This window comes from Scyliorhinus canicula, chromosome 17 (genome assembly GCF_902713615.1).
Source record: "Scyliorhinus canicula chromosome 17, sScyCan1.1, whole genome shotgun sequence".
Classification (NCBI taxonomy): Eukaryota; Metazoa; Chordata; class Chondrichthyes; order Carcharhiniformes; family Scyliorhinidae; genus Scyliorhinus; species Scyliorhinus canicula.
The window spans coordinates 55,309,600-55,334,998 of NC_052162.1; the positions used below are offsets into that span (position 1 = coordinate 55,309,600).

General features: G+C 47.9%; 1 protein-coding gene across 4 annotated transcripts in view; it reads right to left on the reverse strand.

The window, feature by feature from the left end:
* Positions 1 to 25,399, reverse strand: part of ocrl (OCRL inositol polyphosphate-5-phosphatase) — a 120,508-nt gene that overhangs the window by 80,380 nt on the left and 14,729 nt on the right. Inside the window, exon 2 of one of the 4 annotated variants that reach the window (XM_038776190.1) lies at positions 822 to 1,033. The exons of the other annotated variants lie outside the window; for them this stretch is intronic. The gene's annotated coding sequence lies outside the window, so the exon portion shown is untranslated. The remainder of the gene's footprint in view (positions 1 to 821; positions 1,034 to 25,399) is intronic. 4 annotated transcript variants of the gene reach the window in all.

Consider the following 25,399-nt stretch of genomic DNA (forward strand, 5'->3'; position numbering starts at 1 on the left):
CTTCCCCCAGCCCTGGCAATCATTGACACTGAGTTTTTCTGTTACTCTCTCCCTCCTCCTCAACATCTGTGGCATCCAGGCCCCGCTTGTAAATGCCTACACTACTTTGCACCCGCGTGACATCTGCCGGAGAGTGGTGGAGCATCATGGAGGGGTGGGGCATGTAGTGTCCAACCTGCTAATGAGATTTAAATCTAGGCAAATTATGGTTTTGCATGGGCCCACCAATGCGGGGCGCAAACGTCATTAATGCTGCCAAGGAGAAAGGGACCGGGGCATGGCGTTGGAATTGGCGCCAGGCAAATGATGGTTTTGCATGGGCCCACCAGTGTGGGGCGCAAACGTCATTAATGCTGTCAAGGAGAAGGGGACCGGGGCATGGCATCGGAATTGGCGCCGGGCACAAATTGATTTTTCTATTGAGTGGTATTCTCCGCCTAATCGCAATTCTCGCTGCCTGCCTTGGGAAATGGAGAATGAAGCCCTTGTATTATGGCTGAAATATTACAATTCAGAGGGTTAATCATCTACAGCATGAAACCACTGATTGGTCATTTTCAAGTTGAGGCCTGCTTTAGCAAGTGTCCAATTGATTAAATGTTAATAACTCTGCAGAGTTTTGATTCAGCATGAGGAATGATTCAGCAGGAATAAACAAACAGCTACATTTTTCAGTGTAGACATTGAGAAGCAAATATGACAAAAGCAAATAAATTCCAGTTTTCCTTGTCAACCTTTCTCCTTCACTAAGTTGAGAATATAGAACTAAAAATAACGTTGTCACTACACAAAAATAAGTTTTAAAATGCACTACATCTTACCCATGAAATTGGTGGATTAATGTTAGGAATATTTGCAAGAAGTTTCCCTCAGAAAGGCAGGCTTATCGGTGAAGAGCCCAAAGTGGGATGGGCTGAAGTGAAATATAAGGGAATTGTTTGTACCCTCCTACACTGGAACTACAGTGCCCCAAGCACAGCAGGAGACCCATATCACATGCCACCAGATTGAAGGGACCAGAAAGTTCAAGATCCTGTGGAGAAAGACAGAAAGAGGTGGGTGGGGGGAGAAGACAGGAGAGGGGAGAAAAAGGAAAGAAACATGAGTTGTTGTTTTCATGCTGTTCTATTGTAGAAAATTTACAAAATATCAGATGCGAAGGAGTGGGAAAAAAATATCTTTTCTAATTTACTATATCATTAAAGTTAATCAACAATTCATCAGAACAATGGTATTCAAGGTGAGGTTCTTTTTGTGCTGCTCACAGAGGTTATTTTGTACTCTGGGTCCAAAGGGGACTTAAGGGTACCATCTCGACATTCACCTAGGATGTTGCAACTATATTTAGATGCTAATCATTTGAGATATGGTGGTGGAAATATTTTCACCTGCAGTGTTACAATAATTTCTTCAGAAATAATTTATCACTGGAAAGGAAAGAAAATGTCTTATAGTATACAAACGTAGGAGAGAAGGAAGGTTTTATGTAGAGAAGAACAAACAAAACTACTTGCAAATGCCACAAATTCACTGTAGTAGAGCAAAACAAAATATTTGAGTGCAAAGGGAAGAGAAACAACTTATTTTTTTGAGGAAGAGATATTTCACTATCTTTTGATCTCTGTAATAAACAGAAGTTTAAGTCCCATTTCAGGACTTCAGCACGGAAGTGGGATGCAGAATGTTAACCTGAACTTGAGAGTGAGGAAGAAGGCAAAGGGGATAGCGAGCATGATCAATAATAGGGAGAATAAGAACATTAGTATTAATAATCTTCTGGATGGGATTAAACTGAAGCCCCATTTGCCCTCCCAAATGGATCTAAAATATCCTGGGTACTATATCGGAAAAATATCAGGGCCATTTCTCCAAATGACATGGCAGCACCTATTCCTCAAATAACACAAATAGAACAAATTATTTAGCTGGTACCTTTCCCCTTTATTACAGCAATTCAAAAGTAATTATCTGTGAAATACTTGAAGTCATTAAGCTCGTGAAAAGTGCTGCAATTTAATTCTTTCATTAACCCATGCTGCCATTCAAATACAGTGTTCAAGGTGTCTTCTTCACTTTTGGCATAACAAGTATGATTGTCCATCTAAGAAACTCTGCGTTACTGGTCACGGGCTCTGTAGGTCCTTGCATTGCTGACGAGCCCGATTCTAGAGCCGTGTCTTTGACCGCACACTTGGCAGGTGTTTCCATGTTGTGGGATCAATCCTTGGACTCTAGATCGCCGGTATTCCTCTCTCAGGCTCTCTTTCCAGGCTTCCTGGTGCCATCGGGTGTCCTTGAAGAATTGTGTCCCTTCAATCAGGAAGTTCCCCCAAGTAGTTCGCTTCCGAGAAAGGTTTACATCTATTTTGAGAGTCTTTGACGACGGTGATATTCCTGCAGACACCAATATTCCTGCAGATACCAAGATCCTCTTGTACAAGGAGGTTGGCCTCCCAACTCTTCTATATGGCTCAGAAACTTAGATTGCATGCAGATGCTACCGCAAGGCCTTGGCAAAGTGCCACCAGGAACCAGAGGAGCCACTGAGATGGACTCTCCGCATTAGCTGAAGGGGTGCAACATTATTGGACCCACCTTCTTTAAAAGAAAACCTGAGATTGAAACCCAAAGTGCCTGTTCATTGGTGGAGAAGATTCTATGGCTCTATTTGATCAACAGTAGGTAATTCAAAGGGTTTACGGAGAGATAGGAACAAGATGCAAATGATAATAGTAAATTCATTGCAATAGTTCATACATGTTGACTCTCCAAGCACGTGCACATTTTACACAGCATGTAGTACAAAAGGGCACATTTATATTGCATTATTCCAACTTCTAAATATTTTATATTTAATGTTTATCTTTTAACTATTTCAAGATTATGCTTCAAGTTATTACCTTGAGGCTATTTAAAACCATATCATAAAGTACTTTAACTTCAATCACACTCCTAGGGGCTGTTTAGCACACTGGGCTAAATCGCTGGCTTTGAAAGCAGATCAAGGCAGGCCAGCAGCACGGTTCAATTCCCGTAACAGCCTCCCCGAACAGGCGCCGGAATGTGGCGACTAGGGGCTTTTCACAGTAACTTCACTGAAGCCTACTCGTGACAATAAGCGATTTTCATTTCATTTGATAGCTAAGTTTTCTAATTTTATGCAGCAACAGCCTTGTTACAGAAACTGAAAACTAAAAAGATGATAAGAGGGCAGCACAGTGGTTACTAGCGCATTTAAAACAATGATAAATCGACATTCATATAATTTTCTACTTTTTTTTTTGCTGAGCCCCCAATCAGAGATGTTTCTCTATGAACATTCTCCCTCCAAGATATAGCCTTTTTGCTTAATTAATACAGAAATAGCCGATAACTCAGAATACTGAAACAATTTTGTCACATTAGCTATCTTAATTCTGCACTTCTCTTGCACTTTTGGGATTTACTACAAAGTTTAATCATTCACATTCACTGGCCAGGAAATTCCACCGAACTGCTCCTGCTTCCTGAGCACATAAAGTTTGTTCCAAAAAGTGGGTTTAAAAGGAATAAAAGTGAGGTGTGCAATTTTAAAAAGAAGTTGCAGAGTTTTGATTCTAGTCAACTGAAGATATAATTATCAATGCCAAAAACACTTCCGGTTGCGGCTATGCCTAGGTAGGTCGCACGGTCGGCAGATCCTGCCGATAACGGACTTTTGGGCCCTTTTAAGGATCTCCAGTGGCACTTTGGCGACGATTCCCAGTGTGGGAAGGAAACAGTGAGGGTCCCCCAGCGCTGTATGGAGTGGACCAGGAGTGAGGCGGTCAAAAAAGCGGCTTTGGTGAAGAGGAGAAGGGGCGCGAAAAAGCAAGATGGCGGCTGGCGGGGATCAGGCAGCGTGGGTCCAGTGGTCACGGGAGCAGCAGGAGTTTTTAAGAACCTGCTTTGCGGATGTAAAGGCGGAGATGCTGGCCCCTATGAAGGCGTCGATTGAAAGGCTGGTGGAGACTCAGAAGATGCAGGGGACGGCGATCAAGGAGGTGCAGCAGAAGGCCTCTGACAATGAGGACGAGATCCTGGGCCTAGCGGTTAGAGTGGAGGCGCACGAGGCGCTGCACAAAACAATGGCACGAGAATCTGGAGGACCTGGAGAATAGGTCAAGGAGGCAGAACCTGTGGATTCTGGGTCTCCCTGAAGGTGTGGAGGGGTCAGATGCTGGGGCGTATGTGACCACGATGCTGGGTACGCTGATGGGCGCGGGGTCTTTCCCGCGGCCCCTGGAGCTGGATGGGGTGCACAGAGTCCTGGCAAGGACACTGACACCGCTTCACCGACAAGGAGTGTGTCTAGCACTCCTGAGCGAAGAAGGAGCGGAGCAGCAGGTGGGAGAACACCGAGTTCTGTATCTATCAGGACTGGAGTGCAGAGCTGGCCAAGAAGCGTGCGGGAGTCAACCGGGCCAAGGTGGTCCTCCACGGAAAGGGGGTGAAGTTCGGGCTGTTACAAACGGCGAGGCTGTGGGTTAAATACCAGGACCAGCACCACTATTTCGGCATGCGGATGACGCGTGGACTTCAAGAATGAGAAGCTGGACTCGAGTTAATGGACTGCAGTATGTTGTGGGGGTTGCTGGGGGGGGGGGGAGGGCAATGTTTTGTTGGGGTTTTCCCCGTGTTTTCTTGTGTTTTTGTAGCACTTTTGCCCTGGGCCCTCGAGGCTCTGGGCGAGGTCGCAGTTGGGAAGAGCTGCGTCACAGGAGGTGGGGCTGGCCCAGATAGGGAGCGCGGTTTACCACAAAATGGTGGGGGTGGCACCTGAAACTGGGGGTTTGAGTGTACGGTACATTGTTTTGTTTTTCTCTCTCTGTTCACACGGGGTGTGGGGGGGGGGGGGGCACTCTCTACCCCACTTATGTGGGGAGGAGGGGTTGGAGACTTGTAAGGGGAACCCACAGGGAGTTTGGAGGTGGAGGTGGGAGCGGCCGGGGTCAGCATTAGTCAGCTGACTTACGGGAGTGCAATGGGGGTAGGGGTATTAAGTGGATGCTTGACTGGGGGGGGGGGGGGGGGGGGGGGGGGGGGGGGGGGGGGTGGGGGGGAGGAGAGGGGAGGGGTTAAGGGGGGTGCTGGGATGCCCTCCTGACCAGGCTGATCACGTGGAATGTGAGAGGCCTGAATGGGCCGTCAAAAGGACCCATGCGTTTTCGTACTTAAAGGGGCTAAAGGCAGATATCGCTATGCTACAAGAAACGTACCTGAAGATCGCAGATCAAACCAGGCTGAGGAAAGGATGGGTGGGGCAGGTTTTCCACTCAGGGCTAGATACGAAGAACAGGGGGTTCGCAATTTTGGGGAGCAAGCAGGTGGCATTTGAGGCGGCGGGTATTGTGGCGGATAAAGAGGGTCGATATGTTATGGTGAGTGGCAGGTTGCAGGGGGCCTGGGTGGTGCTAGTGAATGTGTATGCTTCGAACTGGGACGATGCAGGGTTCATGAAGCGGATGTTGAGTAGGATTCCGGATCTGGAGTCATGCAGCTTGGTAATGAGGGGGGGGACTTTAACACGGTCCTGGACCCGGCACTGGATCGGTCTAGGTCGAGATCGGGTAAGAGGCAGGCAGCGGCCAAGGTCCTGAGGGGGTTCATGGACCAGATGCGGGGTGAGAGTGGATCCATGGAGATTTGCCAGGCCAAGGGCAAACGAGTTTTCCTTCTTCTCTCATGTGCACAAGGCGTACTCGCGGATTGATTGTTTTCGTGGTAAGTAGGGTGCTAATCCCGAGAGTGGAGGGGGTGAAGTATTCGGCCATTGCGATCGCGGGCCATGCCCCGTACTGGGTGGAGTTGGGGCTGAGGGAGGAGAGAGGCCAACGCCCTCTGTGGAGAATGGACGTGGGACTACTGGCGGACGAGGTCTGTGGGCGGGTTCGGTGGCGTATCCAAAGCTATGTGGAGAGCAATGATAATGGGGAGGTTTCGGTGAATGTGGTCTGGGAGGCGCTGAAGGCAGTTGTCAGAGGGGAGCTAATTTCTCTAATTTTGGAGAGGGAGAGATTGGTGGGGGAGATACTTAGGATGGACAACAGGTATGCTAAATCCCCTGAGAAGGGGTTGTTGAAGGAGCTCCGGAGCCTGCCGGCAGAGTTTGACTTGCTTACCACAGGGAAGGCTGAGGCTCAGTTGAGGAAGGTACAGGGAGCAGTGTACGAGTATGGGGAGAAGGCAAGTAAAATGCTGGCGCATAAGCTGCGGAAGAGAGAGGCGGCCAGGGAGATGGGGGGGAGGGGGGAGGGGGGGGGGGGTAACATGGTGCTGAGCTCGGCAAGGGTTAACGAGATCTTCAAGGACCTTTATGGCAAACTGTACGAGTCAGAACCCCGGACGGCGGGGTGATGAGGCAGTTCCTGGGCCAACTGAGGTTTCCACAGGTGGAGGAGGGGCGAGTAGAGGGATTGGGGGCCCTGATCGAGATGGAGGAACTGGTTATGGGGTTAGGGTTATGCAGGCGGGCAAGGTCCCGGGACCGGATGGGTATCCCGTAGAGTTTATACAAAATTCTCGGAGCTGCTAGGTCCGCCGTTGTTGAGCACTTTCAATAAGGCTAAGGAAAAGGGACTTCCAGGACGATGTCGCAGGCTCTGATCTCGCTTATCCTCGCTTAACCAGGGGCTGGTTTAGCTCACAAGGTTAAATCGCTGGCTTATAAAGCAGACCAAGCAGGCCAGCAGCACGGTTCGATTCCCGTACCAGCCTCCCCGGACAGGCGCCGGAATGTGGCGACTAGGGGCTTTTCACAGTAACTTCATTGAAGCCTACTCGTGACAATAAGCGATTTTCATTTCATTTCATTTCAAGGGAGATAAGGACCTGTTGCAATATGGCTCCTAAAGGCCAATTTCGCTCCTTAATGTGGATGCCAAGCTGTTGGCCAAGAGGACTGTGTCCCGGGAGTGGTTAATGAGGATCAGACGTGGTTTGTGAAGGGCAGGCAGTTGAATACGAATGTGTGGAGGCTCCTGAATGTGATCATGATGCCCTCGGAGGGGGGGCATGTAAAAGTGGTAGCGGCAACAGACGCGGAGAAAGCCTTCAATCGGGTGGAGTGTGAGTACCTGTGGGATGTGTTAGGCAGATTTGGGTTTGGAGAGGAATTTATAGGGTGGGTCAAATTGTATCAGGCCCCGGTGGCGAGTGTGTCGATGAACCGGCTGCGGTCGGGGTACTTTAGATTACATCAAGGGACGAGGCAGGGGTGCCCCCTGTACCCCCTGCTGTTTGCCCTGGCAATTGAGCCACTGGCCATGGCGTTGAGGGAGTCCAGAAACTGGAGGGGGCTGGTTTGGGGGGGGTGTCACTGTATGCAGATGATCTGCTCCTGTACATTGCGGATCCGGTGGAGGGGTTGGGGGAGGTCATGCAGATTCTTAGGGATTTGGGAGACTTTTCGGGGTATAAGCTGAATGTTGGAAAAAGCGAGCTTTTTGTGAAACATGCGAGGGGCCAGGAAAAGAGACTGGGAGAGCTATCGCTTAAGATGGTGGAGAGGAGCTTTCGCTACTTGGGCATTCAGGTAGCTAAGAGCTGGGGTGTTCTGCACAAGCTCAATTTAGCGCGGCTGGTGGTTCAGATAGAGGAGGACTTTAAGAGGTGGGACATGCTGCCGCTTTCCCTGGCAGGGTGCAGTCCGTAAAGATGGCGGTCCTCCCCAGGTTCTTGTTCGTCTTCCAGTGCCTTCCCATTCTCATCCCCAAGTCCTTTTTCAAGTGGGTAAATAGGATTATTGTGGGATTTGTGTGGGCAAATAAGACCCCGCGGGTTAAGAGATTGTTCTTGGCGCTGCCGAACTTTTGCAGCTATTATTGGGCAGCGAATATATCCATGATTCGGAAATGGGTAGTGGAGGGAGAGAGGGCGGCGTGGAAATGGTTGGAAGCGGCATCTTGTAAAGATACTAGCTTGGGGGCACTGATAACGGCACCGTTGCAGCTTCCGCCGACGCGGTATACCACGAGCCCGGTGGTGGTGGTGACATTGAGGATCTGGGGTCAGTGGAGACGGCACGGGGGGAGGGGGGGGGAGGGCGGGGGCTTCAGCCTGGGCCCCGATACGGAATAACCACAAGTTCGTCCCGGGTAGAATAGACGGGGTGCTCATAAGTTGGCACAGGGCGGGTATCAAAAGGATGGGGGACTTGTTCATTGATGGGACTTTTGCTAGTCTGAGGGCGCTGGAGGAGAAATGTGGACTACCCCCGGGGAATACCTTTAGGTACATGCAGGTTCGGGCGTTCGTGAAAAGCAGGTGGGGGAATTCCCGCTGCTGCCTGCCCGGAGGATGTAAGACAGGATGGTCTCGGGCATGTGGGTAGGGGATGGCAAGATATCGGAAATATATCAGGAGCTGCAGGAGGCCTTGGTGGAGGAGCTGAAGGGCAAGTAGGAGGAGGAGCTGGGTGAGGAGCTGGATGAGGGCTGACGCCCTGGGTATGGTGAATTCCTCCTCATCTTGTGCCAGGCTTAGCCTGATTCAGTTTAAGGTGGTGCACCGGGCGCATATGACAGTGGCAAGAATGAGTAAATTCTTTGGAGTGGAGGATAGGTGTGTGAAGTGCTCAGGGAGCCCAGCAAATCATGTCCATATGTTCTGGGCATGCCCGGCACTTACAGGATTTTGGAAAGGCTTTGCAAAGGCTATGTCCAAGGTCTTGGACACTCGGGTAAAACCGAGCTGGGGGATAGTGATATTTGGGGTATCAGACGATCCAGGAGTGCAGGGGTTGAAAGAAGCCGGAGTTCTGGCCTTTGCCTCCTTGGTAGCCCGGAGAAGGCTCTTGTTAATGTGGAGGGATGCGAAACCCCCAAGCGTAGAGGCTTGGGTCAGTGACATGGCGGGATTTCTCAGGTTAGAGAGGATATGGTTTGCCTTGCGAAGGTCCTTGCATGGGTTCTCCAGGCGGTGGCAGCCGTCTCTTGACTTTCTCGCGGAGCGTTAGGTGGAGGTCAGCAGCAGCAGCAAACCAGAGGGGGGGGGGGGCCTTTGGCGGTGGATGGATTTCATTTGTAAAGGGCAGATACCCCACCTTATTTTGTTAAATGGTTAAGTTGTTTTCTGTTTTATTGCTATGTTTTCTTTTCGTAGTTTTTCTTTTTGTAGTGGTTTGTAAAAATTATTGAAAAATTTTGAATAAAATCAAATTTTAAAATAAATTAATGCCCAAGACAAATTTACTCTGTAAACCCCACAGATACCCCTCAAAATGTCAATGACGGGGGCAAAAGGTTCAAGAACACTCAAAGTACCGTTTGGAGAGAATGCCTGCCCCCCCCCCACTGCAGTTTAACATCATATCCTGCGCTGAGGAGCTATGCTCGTCAGTGCAGGATGAGATCTGGGTGCCATTTTTAAATGGCGGCTTGATCTCTCAACCCCCCGTGACCCCTGGACCTAGCAATGCCCCAACACACCTATATGGAGGTCCATGGGGTCCCCCAAGAGCCTACCTCACAGGGCACCCCCGTACCCGATCCCCAGCGCAGTCAAAATGCCACCCAGGCACTGCCAAGGTGCTAGTGCCAAGGTGCCCAGGTTGGCAGCAGTGCCAGGATGCCACCGTACCCCGAAGTCGTCCATCCGCAGGACTCTGATCACATGGGAGACCTCCAGTGCTAAATGGCGCCCGGCTGCGGTCTCCTTGGCGAGACTGGTAGATGCTGGGTAGCCATTCGATCCAGTGTATACATAGTTAAGTGGGCTTTTTAAGCTCAGTAAACTATGCAAGATTATGTCTCGCCTACTGTGGGCGGAAGCCAGATCATAACATCTCACAGATCATGCCAGGCATAATTTGGATTCAATCCCTTCGCCTCAGGGACCTCGGGCGAGCGCTGTTTGGGACAGGTCCCCACAAACGGGGACCAGACGGAAGTGCACTCGTAGGGATCTCCAAGGGGATTGGAGGCCCCCAGCTGCATGCCCTTTGGGCAGGTGGTGCGATCGGGCAGGGGGGAGGTTGGGGATTTTTTGGGGGGGGGGGGCTCGGTTGGGACTCCTACAATGGGGAGTTCCAGCGAGCAGAGCTCCCTATTGTAAAAAACTGGGCAACGTGAGGTCTCGCATTCTCCGTTTAGGTCCCTTATTCAAAGTGAGTTACATCGAATAGCCATGTGTTTTGTGGCACTGTGAGTACCGGCAGCGCCGGCCCTAGGGTTGCTGGCGCCCCGGGCAAGCTGAACTTCGGCACCCTTCCGGGCGGGGGGTGGGGGCGGAGTGAGCCGGGGGGGGGGGCGGAGTGACCACTGGCGAGCCTGGATCCATCCGGCATGTTTGTGCGGGGCGGCCTGAGGGAGGGCGGCCACCGCGCATGCGCTGGTTGGTACCGGCCCAACTGCGCATGCGCGGGACCCGAGTCTTTTACGCGGCGCCGGGTCTCTGACGCCGGTCACGCACTCCTTCATGGCGCCCCCTAGCACATGGCGCCCCGGGCGACTGCCCGAGTTGCCGGTACCTTGAGCCGGCCCCGAGTACCGGTGAACACGCGGTTAAACACGCTCGCTCGGGAACTTTGTTCCTTTTGGGACGATCGCGCCCACTGTCACTCAATTTCACACTCACAGCAAACAGCTCACTGTTACTGGGTGTAACAGTTTATGAGGTTGACATAGAGGTGGGATTTGCATGCGGTGAGACACCATCATTGCGTGCTCTCACCTAGGGGAATGCAGTTGCCAGCTTGCTGGAGTGCTAGATTGCTCATAGGTTCTGCTGAATAAGACTCAGGTGAGCACTTTGATGGGACAGGCTACAGAGCACTATGCATAATGAAATAATTGATACATTAACAAGTCTTCCACAAAACCCGCCTGCAAATTCTAGGAACATGGGGATTTGCATAGAGATTGCAGCCCTTCTGTTCCAGAAAGTGCTGGCCTATTCCATTTTCACACTTGTGAAACCAACCATGATGTAGCGTATGATGGCCAATGTCTAAGCTTCCATTGCAGCACAAGTAAAATCCATTCAATGTTTTGTGCAGTGGAAGTTCAGGCTAAAATTATGAATGGTCAGCTTGCTGTCATGCAAACTCAGACTTCTCTTATTATGACTGCAGACAAGACGTTTCTGGGTGCAATAGCAGCCCAGTAATCTGTCCGTCAACAAATTACTAGGATTGTTGAAACACCACGCTGGGGGAGCAGCCATGAAACATGAAGGTGAAGTCCTCTGTCAGAGGAACAGCATTCGTCCTCCCACAGTTGCCACTCTGCCAGTGGCCTTGCTGTTGTTTGTCAGCCAACCAAACCAGACTATTGCCACCAGTGGCAAGATGGTGAAATCAAAATCCTGGATTCCTCCGGCCAGAGCTACTCAGCGGCATCCTGAAAGGTTAACTTGTTGTCTCCCCTATTCAAAGTCATAAGCCTTCCACCAGTCATGATGCAGCCACTGTGGTAGCAATGCATAGCAGCAACAGGACAGGAAAAGCACACAGTAGATACCTGGGATTTGTTGTCTGTAAACAATATAGTGGGACTTGACTTATAAATTTTGTTTAGAATGTTTATTGGAATGTGTTGTTTTTTGTTAGATTGTGCCCAAGCAGATATTGTGACGGCTAGTAACAGAGGAATGGTATTGAATGTGACTGTTAACAAATGAATAATCTGTTGCTTGACTGATATCACAGTAAAATGATCATTCATAAATAATCTGCCCAGAAAGGAGCTGCACAAATTCCATTCTCCATCTTTTTTTGGTTGCTTCATTGCTCACAGCTCCAAATTTTGATATCCACTCTCCCCAAGTACTGCTGAGCTCCTCCAGAGCAGTGCAGGCAGTGGAAGATCTGTCGGGTAGCATGGGTTTTATTGTATGTATGCTGCCGCATATCCACGTGATACACACTGGACTCAACAGAATACCCTTGTCACCCTGAAAACGGTCACTGACCTGCATGATTCATTGCATATGTTAGCACACCTGCTGGATGTTGAGGGACTGGAATCCCATTTGGCTTCAATGGGAGAAAGTATCGTCTTGCATCTTTGACTTTGTGTACATATATGTTTCTGGAACCTACCTTTTCATTCACCCGAGGAAGGAGCAGTGCTCCGAAAGCTAGTGATTCAAAACAAACCTGTTGGACTTGAACCTGGTGTTGTAAGACTTCTTACTCTACAGTAGGTGCTTGATTTTGGGATCAAGGTCTACCGGAAATAATTAAGACTTCCTGGTCTGCTGAACAAATTTCTGCAAAGAAAACCCTTAAATTGTACAATGCAGCAAACTAGAGTTACTGCCGGTTTCAATTTGTCAGTCTTTGAACTTACAAAAGGCATAAAGTAACCATAATCTGCCGTAGGCAGCAATGCTAACCACTGTGCCACCATGCTGCCCATGTGGAGTCAGTTTTTAATGCAACTGCAGCATTCCTGAGATTTTCAGTGCAGTCCATTTGCATAAGCTGTGAACACTTATATCTGGGGCTCTATTAATAAAGTAAACAATTACAGCAAGCCAGTTATATTTGTTTTTGAAAGATATCAAAATATATAAAAACAAAACTTGCACAATAGTATCCTGTGAACCCCAAAGAATAATTGGCTGCAAAGAACTAATAATGGCTTCCATGAGCAGTTTTTTTTTGTTAATATTTGCTCATCAAGAGAGTGTTAATGTTGGGAAATACACCACCTTCAACTTCACCCTATACCAATATTCGTTAAATTAATAGAATTATTCCATTATAATTTCAACAATACATCCCTCAGCCCTAAACTCATTAAGCATAGCATTTGTCTCTTACCTTGAATGAGACTGTCTATTTAATACGAAGTTGAGTTAATTTTAGTGCAGTGGCATAGGACTATTAGGAACAGGACCAAGACTTCGCAAAACCCATTTCACAGAATCGAGGCGAACAGAGGACACTTCCATTCCTCTGAATGTCTGCCCAGTAGTGAACTTCACTGTGCCGCCGTTTGATTCCCTTATCATTATTTTTATCGGCACTTCCAGGAATATTATGACGGCGGAATCCATGTCATTGTATGCAGCTTATGAGCAATGCTGCTGAAATACATAACAATCGTGGCATAAATCACCCTATAACTTACAGAGAAATCTGCAGTTGAACGGAAAACTTCAGTGTAATTCTTTGCAATTATATTTTTCATCAATGCAGCTGTTGTGGTGGGGGGGGGGGATTTCCGCTCCCGTATTTGTCGGACAGGATCGGTGACGGGAGTGGAAAACTCTCGCAAAATGTCCAAATTTTGTTTCATGCCGACGTAAAAGTGTGATGAAATTGACCCCCCCCCCCAATGTAACGCCAATCCTGATGTACTGATGTAACACCATTTCCATAGATTTATCAGGCCTCCTTAGCCTGAATCAACCCCCGGTACAAAAGTTCATTGACATCGGCAGGAGGGCAGACTAGCATGACTCACGCCTGCTCTCCCAAGGCGTGCACCTGCGAGAAGACCTCTCAGAGAAGCTCAGGTGAGTATTTTGCTCGGGTAATGGGGGAGGGGGGGGGGGAAAGAAGGTCATGCCCGGGCACTGCCCCCTGGCACTTGTGCCATGGATTTTGGGGGGGGTTCCCATATGAAATTTAGTGCTTTTAAAAAGGCGTCCTCAAAAAAACGAAGCTTCTGGCAGGGCAGGCTCAATTCGAGCCCACCCCAGCAGCGTGATGTTATGGGCCCCACCCCTTTAAGTTTGTTGCACTATGTCCCAAACGATGTGACGGCGGAAGCTGCCGTTGGTGCCGATGGCTTCAACATAGATTTTCCAGCCTGCTATCAGTCTTTGCTGATATTCAACTAAATTCCACCCAATGTATTTTGCTATAACACACAAAACAATGTTTGAAATTGATACAAGTGTTTAAAATTGAGAATACGACTTACTTTTCAATATTCTGAGGAAAACATTTTAAAATGTGAATTAAATAAACACGAGGCACTAAAGTTTACATGGAGAGGAATGCATTAAACACTGGTAAAATGATGTGAACATGCCAATATTATTACAAGCATTACATTAAGATCAAACCTATATCCATCGCTGTATTCAGAGAGGAAACCGCTAACGCTAGGGTGTAAAATATGGGGCAATGTACCACTAAACGATCACATTTCAAACTGCAATATAGAAGTTATGACATAATTTCCTACTCATCTTGTTTTAAGCTTCCACAGTTCTAGATAATTATCCCAGAATTTATGTACCAAAAATTACAAAGAGTTTAAATATGTTTGCAAACTTCAAGTTCCTTTATTTTCTCGGTATTATAATACCATTTACAGCGTACAAATCAATTTAGTTAATTCCAGTACTTTTTAAAAAAAAACAAAACATGCTGCAAGATCAATTTTAATTGGGAAATATCTTGCATAAATATGTTGGGCCTCAATGCTAGAATTAAAACCAACCGTAAAATTACAAATGTCTGCACAAAAGAACACTGATCAATGTTCCCTCCAAAGTTTTCTTTAACAAACAAGGCATGTACAACAAATATGCAATAAATTCCAGAACAACTGCTCAGCTGAAAGGGAACCCTGAATAAAGATGAAGGGAGACTAAATGAGCTTTTTTTTAAAAAAGTGTTTTTTATGCAACACCCAAGAGTGATATTAATGATCTACACTTCAAAGTGCCAAGAGTGAAGTTAATGCAGGAAAGTCAATTCACCATGAGATAAGAGACATCATCAATCTAAAAAAAAGCTACACAAATGCAAGAAGTGGATATTCAGCAGAGGTGGAAGACTTATAAAAAGCAACAAAGGGAGATGGAGAGAGTGATGTGGCACCAAAAAAAGGTGTTAAAAACCCTGCAAGGAATATTAAATCAACAGTTTTAATAAACTACTATTAATAATAAGGAAATGACAGACTTGCCAAGTGAGCAAAGGAAAGGAATTTTCAGGATGTTTCCCCAAATTGTCCTGGTATTTTCTGAATTAGTTTTTTCAGCTTTTCCATAAGGTTACTCAAATGGGATAGGAGTGTCTTTAGTGATGTAAATTAAAGGGCAGCACGGTGGCCTAGTGGTTAGCACAACCGCCTCACGGCGCTGAGGTCCCAGGTTCGATCCCGGCTCTGGGTCACTGTCCGTGTGGAGTTTGCACATTCTCCCCGTGTCTGCGTGGGTTTCGCCCCCACAACCCAAAAATGTGCAGTGTAGGTGGATTGGCCACGCTAAATTGCCCCTTAATTGGAAAAAATAATTGGGTAATCTAAATTTAAAAAAAAAAAAGTGATGTAAATTATATTACAATTGTGAGGGGCACGCTGAATGGACATTTTCAGGATCCTTTTTAATGGGCACGATTCACAGCCTGGTCGCGCTCGACTTGGTGTTGGGACGAGGCTGTTGAACCTCGCAAGATTTGCGATGCTTGAAACACCTTTCCAGATTTGATGGAGTCTTGCGAGATGTCATAAGAGTCATAGATGAACAGCATTGAAACAGGCCCTTCGGCCCAGCTTGTCCATGCTGCCCAGTTTCTATCACGGTTAGTCCCACTTGCCTAAATTTGGCCCATATCCCTCTATATCCACCCTGCCCATGTAACTGTCTAACTGCTTTTTAAAAGACAAAATTGTACCTGCCTCTACACTGCCTTTAGCAGAACGTTCCAGATGCTCACCACCCTCTGTGTGAAGTAATGTCCCTTCTAGTCTCTTTTGTCTCTCTCCCCTCTCATCTTAAATCTGTGCCCTCTAGTTCACGATCTGAATCTCATTGGGCGTGATCCAGATCAAAAATGGCTTGTATAAATATGTGTTTGTGGGATTCACCCAGTGCTCGGGCCTGACAGCCACGACTGGGAGACCTTGGCAGGGTGGCATTCGGCATTTAGTACTGGTTTCCACAAACCTGGACCAGTCATAATGGCACCTGGTGGGGTCCCCCAGGCCATTAGAGACCACCCCCCCCCCCCCCCCCCCCCCCCCCCCCCCCGGTGTTCGGGACATGGCAGGGTGGCAACCTGATACTCCCTCTGGCATCTGGGCACTGCCATCCTGACAGTGCCACTAGAGCACCCTGCAAGTGCTAGCCTGGCACTGCCAGGGTGCCTGCGTAGCACTGCCAGGCTGACCTTCGAGGAGCCTTTCTTGCTGGCGAGCTTCAATGACTCTAAATGCAGCCTCTGCGGCGAGAAACTCCCTGAAGCCAAATAAACCCAGCAATGTACTGTTCAATAGCGATATGTTTCTTGGTGCTGCAGCTGTCGAGAAACACCCCGCTAAACATGCCCAAAACCGGACATAGATTTTTTTCCCCCCAGTTAAATTGCGCCCAATCTTTCATTTAAGAATACTTTGCATCAGTTTTCAGTGGAGGAGCACAGCAAAATACCAACAGTACAAGCAATTTAAAATAAACAAAGGGGATTAATTTAGTTGAGTTAATATAAGTTTGAATAATGGTAACAAAACAAATAAAAGAGGACTTAAAATTGACAAATCTGCAGAACCTCGTGGTTTCCACCCCAAAGTATTAAAAGAGATTGGATGACAGATAAATTTTGCCTTAATTTTAAAATTTCTTTAGATTTAGAATTGTGTATTTTGATTGGAAAATTGTAAATGCTATTATTTAAGAAGGGAGGGAACAGAGATGTCAAACTACAAACATGTCAATTTAACATTAATTACGTTGAGGTTATTGGAATCTATAAGATTTAGAGTTACTGTGCACTTGGACAAGTATGAACTAATCAAAATATTAGTCTCAATTTGTGAAGGGTAGGCCATGTCGGACACATCTAGTTGCATTTTCTAATGTCACTGGTATGGTGGACAGGGGAATGCCAATACGGACCGCCAAAAAGGCAATTGATAAGGTGTCCATTAGAAAAATGAGAGGGTATGCAATTAGCAGTAACCCTCTGGCAGGGGCTGGCAATCGATTTGGCAATAGACAGAGAGACTGGAAACGAAGGGCTTTTTATTTGTTGGCAGAATTAAACAATGTGTTCCCAAAGATCTGCACTATAACCTCAATTTTTCAGGATCAATTACATAAATACTGTGGCCACAAGTGCAGGTCTGGGACTGGATGTTCTGCAATTACTGACTTGCCTCCTGACTCTACATAAAACTCTCCACATCTACATGTCCAAATAAAGAAGGGTGTGATGGAATAATCTCCACTTGTCTGGCTTTGTAGAGCTTCAGTAACGCTTGAAGTTTGACACCACACAGGACAAGGCAGATAGGGTCTGAACCAACAGCTTGACCATTCATTCACTCCACCAATGGTGCACCAGGACAATAGTATGTACCATCTATAAGAAGCACTGTAACAACTGGCTAAGCCTTCTTCGAAAGCAACTGCAACTTCCACCACCTAGAATGACAAGGGAGATACAGCAATGGTAATCCCTTTAAATGCCAAAGGGAGGAAGATAGATGCTCTCATTTTGATAGTGTCATTGCTTAACAACTAACAACTATGGGCGGGATTCTCCCCTACCCAGCAGGGCGGGGGGTCCCGGCGTAGTGGAGTGGCACCAACCACTCCGGCGTCGGGCCTCCCCAAAGGTGCGGAATTTTCCGCACCTTTAGGGGCCAAGCCCTCACATTGAGGGGCTAGGCTCGCGCCGGAGTGGTTGGCGCCACGCCGACTGCCGCCAAAACCCGCGCCAACGACTTTTGACGCCCGCCACCGGGGCTGGCTGAAAGGCCTTCGCCAGTTTGCGCATGCGCCGGTGCTTCAGCTGCCGCTGACGTCACCACTGGCGCATGTGCGCTGGGTGATTCTCTTCCGCCTCCGCCATAGTGGAGGCCGTGGCGGCGGCGGAAGAAAACAAGTGCTCCCACGGCACTGGCCCGCCCGCCGATCGGTGGGCCCCGATTGCGGGCCTGGCCACCGTGGGGGCACCCCCCGGGGTCCAATCGCCCCGCGCCCCCCCCAGGACCCCGGGGGCCTGCTCGCGCCGCCGATCCTGCCGCCACCATAGGTGGTTCAACCCATGGCGGCGGGAGAGGCCTCTCAGCGGCAGGACTTCGGCCTATCGCGGGCCGGAGAATCGCCGCGAGGGCACGCCGATCGGCGGGGCATGGTTCCCGCCTCCGCCAATTCCCAGGTTGCGGAGAATTCCGGCCACGGCGGGGGCGGAATTTTCGCTGGTCCTGGCTGATTCTCCAACCCTGCGGGGGGTCGGAGAATTTCGCCCCAGGTTGCACATCAGCTCAAGTTTGAATGCCTTACTCAAGTGGGCATAGACTGCTTTGATATCAGAGGAATTGCAAATGACCACACACGGTCCTGACTTGGAAATTACACCAGTGTTCATGCACTGTTGCTGGGTCAAAACCCTGGAATTCACTCCCTTATTGGGTGGATCTACACTGCATGGACTGCAGTAGCAAAAGAAAGCTGCTCAAGAACAATTAGGGATGAGCAATAAAAACATGCCTTATCAGCAACATTCACATCCCAAAAACAGATAGAAAAAAAAAGTGTACACATTGGTGAGCATTCTAACTTCTAACCTTATGATAGAGAGTCACCAATGAAACAGCCAAAGATGATTGGACTAGGACATCGCATTGAGGGACCCCTGCACTGTTGTCTTGGTGCTGAGAAAATTGTTCTCGAATAACCACAGCCATCTTCCTTTGTAATGTGGTTTGGCAGAACCCAAACCAAGCACTGATGAATAGGTTATTAGTGAGCAAGTAGTTCGTACTGTCGATGATATCTTCCATCACTGAGAGTAAACTGCTGGGGTACAATTGACTGGATTGAATTTGCCTTTTTTTTTAAGACAAGACATATCTGGGAAATCATCCACTTTTCACAGGTAGATGTTTCTGTTGCTTTATTGAAGCAGCTTGGCTGGAGACACAGTTAGTATGGAAATACAGGCCTTCAGCAATACAGCTAGAATGTTACCTGGGCGCACTGCCTTTGCTATATCCAATGCACTCTACTGTTTCTTGATATTACAGAGCATATCAAAATGGCGTCATTGGCTTCTGTGATGGTGGGAGGTCCAGCAGGAGTCTGTGATATATTACCTTCTCTGTATTTCTACCTGAAACTAGTTGCAAGTGCTTCAACCTTTTGGACTCGCATGCTGAGGATTGCTATCAGTGAAAATTTGGATTTGTTTGTTTATTGTCACGTGTACAGAGGTACAGTGAAAAGTATTTTTCTGCGAGTAGCTCAACAGATCATTAAGTCCACTGGAAGAAAAGGGAATAAAAAGAAAATACATAATAGGGCAACACAAGGTATACAATGTAACTCCATAAGCACCGGCATCGGATGAAGCATACAGGGTGTAGTGTTAATGAGGTCAGTCCATAAGAGGATAATTTAGGAATCTGTTAACAGCGGGGAAGAAGCTGTTTTTGAGTCTGTTCGTGCGTGTTCTCAGACTTCTGTATCTCCTGCCTGATGGAAGAAGATGGAAGAGTGAGTAAGCCCGACGGGCAGGGTCTTTGATTATGTTGCCTGCTTTTCCCAGGCAGCGGGAGGTGTAGATGGAGTCAATGGATGGGAGATAGGTTTGTGTGATGGATTGGGCGGTGTTCACGACTCTCTGAAGTTTCTTGCGGTCCTGGGCCGAGCAGTTGCCATACCAGGCTGTGATGCAGCCAGATAGGATGCTTTCTATGGTGCATCTGTAAATGTTGGTAAGGGTTAATGTGGACATGCCGAATTTCCTTAGTTTCCTGGGGAAGTATAGGCGCTGTTGTGCTTTCTTGGTGGTAGCATCGATGTGGGTGGAACAGGACAGATTTTTGAAGATGTGCACCCCTAGGAATTTGAAACTGCTAATCATCTCCACCTCGGTCCCGTTGATGATGACAGGGGTGTGTACAGTACTTTGCTTCCTGAAGTCAATGACCAGCTCTTTAGTTTTGCTGGCATTGAGGGAGAGATTGTCGTCGCTGCACCACTCCACTAGGTTCTCTATCGCCCTCTTGTATTCTGACTCGTCGTTATTCGAGATCCAGCCCACTATGGTCGTATCGTCAGCAAACTTGGTCGATGGAGTTGGAACCAAATTTTGCCACGCAGTCGTGTGTGTACAGGGAATAGAGTAGGGGCCTAAGGACACGTCCTTGCGGGGCCCCAGTATTGAGGACTATTGTGGAGGAGGTGTTGTTGTTCATTCATACTGATTATGGCCTGTTGGTCAAAAAATCAAGGATCCAGTTGCAGAGTGGGGAGACAAGTCCTAGGTTTTGGAGCTTTGATATGAGCTTGGCTGGGATTATGGTGTTGAAGGCGGAGCTGTAGTTAATAAATAAGAGTCCTTGTTGTCGAGATGGGGATGTTTCTGGAGGCGTTGCTGTCCCTTGGTTCACCACCATTCACAACGGGATGTGACAAAATGCAGAGCTTTTATACGATTAGTTGACTACAGCATGCTGTTGCCGCTGTTTAGCATGTATGTAATCCTGCGTTGTAGCTTCACCAGGTTGGTGTTTCACCTTTAGTACACTTGGTGCTACTCACTCCTGGCATGCTGTTCTACACTCCTCACTGGAACCAGAGTTGGTCCCTTGACTTGATGATAATGGTAGGGAGTTGCAGAAATTGTGGTGGAGTAAGGTTCCACTGCTGCTACTACTGATAGTCTTACAGACTCTCACGTCTAGTTTAGAGCTGGTGTATCTTCCCTATCTCATTTAGCACAGAGGTTATGCTACACACATGATGGGACTTAGTCTCCACAAGGGCTGTATGGTGGTCACTCCTATGATATCCAGATTGGTGGTGATGAAGTCAAGTAGCTTTTTCCTTCGTTGGTATTCTCATCTACCACAAGGCCAGTCTTGAAGCTATGTCCTTTGAGGCTTGGCCAGCTCAAGTCAGCAGCGTGCCACCGAGCCACTCTTGGTGATGGGCATCGAGGTTGGGGGTGGTTGGTAAGTGGTAACCAAGAGAAGGTTTTCTCACCCATGTTTGACCCGATGTCATGAAATATGTTGACTGCTGGAGTCAATGCTTAAGTCCAAAGATGTGCAGATTGAAGTGGATTGGCCATGCTAAAATTTCCTCTGAAGTGTCCAGGAATATGCAGATTAGGTTAAGGCGTAGGCGGGGAAGTGGACCTATGTTGAGTGCTCTTTCGGAGGGTCAGTGCAAACTCGATGGGCCGAATGGCCACCTTCTACACTGTAGGGATTCTAAGATTCAGTGCTAGGGCCACAATCTCCTGACTGCACTAGCACCTCCGGTAGTCCAGGACAGGCCAAAAGCTATGATGCTAGTTTCCACTTGTAGGAAAAACTAGAACCAGAGGGCACAATCTCAGACTAAAAGAACAAACCTTTAAAACAGAGATGAGGAGGAATTTCTTCAGCCAGAGGATGGTGAATCTGTGGGACTCTTTGCTGCAGAAGGCTGTGGAGGCCAAATCAATGAGTGTCTTTAAGACAGAGATAGGTTTGGTTCTTGATTAATAAGGGGATCAGGGGTTATGGAGAGAAGGCAGGAGAATGGGGATGAGAAAAATATAAGCCATGATTGAATGGTGGATCAGACACGATGGGCCAAATGGCCTAATTCTGCTCCCATGTCTTATGATGCTGTAAGATAAGGTCAGACTGTTGGTCCCTTTTTCCCCCAAGCCCCCAGAGGATTTTGAGAAATTTTGTGAGGCTCAACTAGGATGAGCCTTTGTTATATCAGAAGCGTAGGTTGCTGCTGAGTAGGCTGTCCAGTTTAATTCTTGCTATGTAACAGTTTTGTGCAACCATGTGGCTAAATCAAGCCACCTGAAAGGGCAGTTAAGGATTAACTGTGTTGCTGTCACTCTGAAGTCACATATACTTGGAATTAAAGGGTGGACAAGAGTTCCTTTCCTAAAGGACATTAGGGAATCGGTAGGTTTCTATGACAATCTAGTGCAGTGTTTTTCAAACTTTTTTTCCGGGGACCTATTTTTACCAACCGGCCAATCTTCACGACCCACGCCGGCTGACCTTCACGACCCACGCCAGCCGACCTTCGCGGCCTACACCAGCTGAGCTGCACGACCCACCATTTTCTCTTCCCGTGTTTGCTGCTAACAAAAATGGAGGAAATGGTTTTGGGTCCCTCTGACCCTCGTACACACTCCTCCAATGGAACCTGTTGGATGAAAGTGAAACCTTCCGCTGTCGGAAAGCATAGAATCTCCATCTGTCCAAAGTTCTGCATTTTTCCCCTGTAAAATTTTATCAAATAAAACCCCCCTGAACTTGTAAAAAAAAATGAATAAAATAAATGAAAAAAATTAAATGAATAAAATAAATTAATAAAACCCCCTAACTTGTAAAACAAAATGCTGCGACCATTAAAAAAAAGCGGCCGCATAGTTTTGCGCATGTGCGCCAATGATCTGGCACGCATACACAGTGCGGCCGCATTTTTGTTTTACATGTTCGCGGCCATTTTGAAGGCCGCTTGCATCTGGCGTTATTAATAGCCGCTGCTACAGCTGTTGCGCACAGATTTGCACGATCGGGAGTGCCGCAACAGACGGCTCTACGACCCTCCTGACACCCGCCAGCGATCCACCTGATCTAGTGGTTGCAGTCACCTTTACTGATACTAGCCTTTTATTCCAGATTATATTGAATTAACTGAATTCTCCAACTGCCACAGTGGGTAATGAATTCACATCCTTGGATTAGTTCAGACCTTTGTGCTACCAGTTCAGCAAGGTAAAAATACCAATACACCCTTCATATTCAAAATTGAAATTCAAAAGTGTGGAAATGATACTTCAGTTGTATGCAGTATTTATCACACCCCAACTGGTTTAATATGTTCCAGCTTTGGGAAAGAAAATGTACTGCTCTTGGCAGTGGATATGGCAGTATGAATTGTAAGGACAAGTTGCATAAAAATGTTTTGTATTCCGGGAGTTTAAAAGATAGAAATGTGATGCAATTGCCATGTTTAAAATTAACATTTAACTTGATATGTTAGGAATAAATATTTCTTCAGGTAGGAGAACCCAGGACAGAGACCGTATTATAATTTGAAACCTTCTCTCCCAAAAGATTGTGCAAGTTTTTTCAAATTGAAAAACTGAAGATCGTCATTCACAGATTTTTGTTGTGGATAGATAAACTAATCAAGGGATGCAATGGTGTGGAGATGCCGGCGTTGGACTGGGGTGGGCACAGTAAGACGTCTAACAACACCAGGTTAAAGTCCAACAGGTTTGTTTCGAATCACTAGCTTTTGGAGCACAGCTCCTTCCTCAGGTGAATGAAGAGGTGGGTTCTAGAAACGCATATATAGACAAAGTCAATGATGCATGACGGTACTTTGAATTAGCTTTGAAGGGACGCAAGAGAAACAAGTAAATGGGATAGAGGTACCAATTAGACATAATCTAATGATGTTGGAATGGGTCCAAAAGGCTGAATGGCCGACTACCGTTCCTATATTCTCGTGCACCTAGTCTGCCAACAAATCAGATCTTATCAGAATACAATAAATACATTAATGGCTGCGTAGAATTCATGCATAAATGAGAAAGTGGGTAAATAGGGATTGCAAAATAATTTCACCAACTTTCACACCACACCATAATAATAACAATATTATTATTATTACCATCCGCGAATGAGGTCTTCAAGGACTTTTACGGGGAACTGTACCGGTCGGAGCCAACGGGGGAAGAGGAGGGGAATGAAGAGGTTCCTCGACGGGCTTTCTTTCCCGAAGGTGCAGGAGGAGCAGGTGGAGGGGTTGGGTGCGCCGATTGAACTGGAGGAGCTCGTTAAGGGGATCGGGCAGATGCAGTCAGGGAAGGCGCCGGGGCCAGATGGGTTCCCGGTGGAATTTTATAAAAAAAGTTTGTGGACCTAGTGGGCCCCTTGCTGGTGCGGACACTTAATGAAGTGTGGGAAGGGGGACTTTGCCCCCGATGATGTCGCGGGCGCTGATCTCGTTAATCTTAAAGAGGGACAAGGACCCCCAGCAGTGTGGTTCATACAGGTCCATATCTCTCCTCAACATAGATGCCAAGGTGCTGGCAAAAATCCTGGCCACCAGGATAGAGGACTGTGTGCCAGGGGTTGTACACGAGGACCAGACAGGGTTTGTGAATGGAAGGCAGCTGAACACGAATGTGCGGAGATTGTTGAATGTCATCATGATGCCGGAGATTGAGGAGGAGGCAGAGATAGTGGTGGCACTGGATGCGGAGAAGGCCTTCGATAGAGTGGAGTGGGGGTACTTATGGGAGGTGTTGGGGAGGTTTGGATTTGGTGAAGGGTTTATTAGATGGGTGAGGCTGCTATATGAGGCCCCAATGGCGTCCGTGGCCACGAATGGGAGGAGGTCAGAGTACTTACGGCTTTACCGAGGGACCAGGCAGGGTTGCCCCCTGTCCCCCTTGTTATTTGCATTGGCAATCGAGCCGCCGGCGATGGCGTTGAGGGATACAGAGATGTGGAGAGGTTTGGTGTGAGGTGGGGAGGAACATAGGGTGTCGCTGTATGCCGATGACCTGTTACTGTATGTGGCGGACCCAGTAGGAGGGATGCCGGGGGTGATGGAGCTGCTAGCTGAGTTTGTGACCTTTTCAGGTATAAACTAAATTTAGGCAAGAGTGAGGTGTTTGTAGTGCACCCTGGAGACCAGGAGGAAGGAATCGGTAGGCTCCCGCTTAGGCGGGCAGGGGAGAGTTTTAGGTACCTGGGGGTGCAGGTGGCCAGGGACTGGGGGACTCTTCACAAACATAATTTCACCAGACTTGTAGATCAGATGGAGGAGGAGTTCAAGAGGTGGGACATGTTGCCATTGTTGTTGGCGGGGAGGGTGCAGTCCGTCAAAATGACGGTGCTTCCGAGGTTCTTGTTCCTCTTTCAGTGCCTGCCCATCTTTATCCCCAGGGCCTTCTTTAGGAGAGTGACTAGCAGTATCTTGAGCTTTGTGTGAACACATGGGACTCCGAGAGTGAAGAGGGGTTTCCTGGAGCGAGGGAGGGATAGAGGCGGGCTGGCGCTGCCCAACCTTTTGGGCAGCCAATATGTCAATGGTGCGTAAATGGGTGACGGAGGGGGGAGGGGCGGCGTGAAAAAGAATGGAGATGGCGTCATGTAGAGGTACGAGCCTGGGTGCCATGGTAACGGCACCGTTGCCACTCTCCCCTAAGAGGTTTACCACGAGCCCGGTGTTGGCGGCGAACCTAAGAATCTGGGGACAGTGGAGACGGCATAGGGGGTAAACAGGGGGCTCGATGGAGGCTCCACTGGGTGGCAATCATCGGTTCATCCCGGGGAACAAGGATGGGGGATTTAGGGGGTGGCAAAGGGTGGGCATCAGTAAATTGAGGGACCTGTTTATTGGCAGGAGGTTTGCGGGCCTGGGGGAACTGGAAGATAAATTTGGACTTCCCCAAGGGAACATGTTCAGATACTTGCAGGTAAAGGCGTTT